This window comes from Microcebus murinus, chromosome 9 (assembly GCF_040939455.1).
Source record: "Microcebus murinus isolate Inina chromosome 9, M.murinus_Inina_mat1.0, whole genome shotgun sequence".
Classification (NCBI taxonomy): domain Eukaryota; kingdom Metazoa; phylum Chordata; class Mammalia; order Primates; family Cheirogaleidae; genus Microcebus; species Microcebus murinus.
Window position 1 is genome coordinate 22,144,479 of NC_134112.1, and position 1,456 is coordinate 22,145,934.

Here is a 1,456-nt window from a genome sequence, read left to right on the forward strand (position 1 = left end):
ATATGACTGGTGTCCTTATGAGGAGAGGGATATGTGGGCACAGAGATCCGCAGGGAGAACACTAGGTGAGGATGGAGCAATGCAGCTGCAAGCCAAGGAACACCAAGGCGTGACGGCCACCAGCAGCAGCTGAGAGGCAAGGACAGATTCCACCTGGAGTCTCAGAGAGAGCAGAGCTCTGCCGACACCTTGATTCCAGATGTCTACCTACAGACTCTGAAAGAACAAATTTTTGTTTTTTAAAAATATGGAACACGTCACAGATTTGCATGTCATCCTTATACAGAGGGGCCATGCTAAACTTCTGTTTCTATTGTTTTACAACCTGAACTACCTCTACATTTAAAAATACTTCTAAATGGAGGAAAAGTGAAAGTCCTTGAAAATCGAATTCCCCAGAGATAAACTCTATTATCAGCCAGGTCCACAACTTGTACTATTTCTAAGCAAATACAAGTCCATTTTGTATCCATACACATAATATTTCTACAGGAATTATTGTGTGGAGCATATTGCATTGCATCTTGCTGGCTTTTTTCCCCTTAACTTAAGACCAGGTGGGTGTGATGGTTCTATAATATCGGTTCATATATCTGTAGAGACCCTGCGCTTCCAGTGGGCACAAGTCTTTGATCTGTTGTGATGTTCCCTGGGAGTGCTCAGTGGCTGGGGGCCCAATCCCAGGCTAAGGTTTTGCTAGAAGGTGGCACCAGAAAGACAAGTTGTTCATCAGAGACTCAGTAGTACCGACTGAGGAAGTGCCACCAAGATGGTTTTAGTTTCAGCCTCCCCAGACACCTGTCAGGCCAAGCCTGTGACAGTCACCAGCACTGGCCAGAATCTGCCACCATGCAGCTAACTGCCAACGTAAGCTCCATCTGCCCCGTCTCAGGGATGATCCACCCTCCACATCATCTCCTCCCAGGGCTGTCCCTGAGACCCTCCAGCCGTCCGACGCCATGACACCACGTAGCCGTTGCCACGGAGCAGTCTCTGTGTCGCAGCCTCATTTGAGGTGTCTGTCCTTCCCTTCCAGCATATTCAGAAATCTCCATTCCCATTTCCCCTTTGAGCCCTGGGTGTCTGGAACCCCGGTGCTGCCTTGAGGGTGGGCTCTGCCCAGTGGCATGACCTCGCCAGGCCTTGCCACCATGCCGCCCCGAGGCGCTTCTGGCTGAGAACCGCTCGGCCTGTAGAACCTGCCTGTAGGGAGGATTTCTCCTTCAGGCCCTCAAGTGTTGCAACCCTGGAGGTGCCCTCTGCAGATCCTGGAACAGAAGCTGCCCTTTCACTGCAGAAGCCCAGGTCTCGGGGCCCTGAGGAGGCCTTGGGCCTCCTCCACTTGCTCCTCAGGGCAGGTTTTCCTCAGCCCTGGCATGTGAGAGGCCCTGGGAGGCATTTCTCTCTCACAGCTCTTTGTGCAGGGAAGGGCAAGGGGAGGCTGGGCCTCTGGGCC

General features: G+C 52.2%; 1 non-coding gene across 1 annotated transcript; it reads right to left on the reverse strand.

The window, feature by feature from the left end:
• Positions 1-241: 241 nt before the first annotated feature.
• Positions 242-349, reverse strand: LOC142873175 (U6 spliceosomal RNA). Its single transcript, XR_012921219.1, has one exon. It is a non-coding gene; the product is annotated as a U6 spliceosomal RNA (small nuclear RNA).
• Positions 350-1,456: the final 1,107 nt, after the last annotated feature.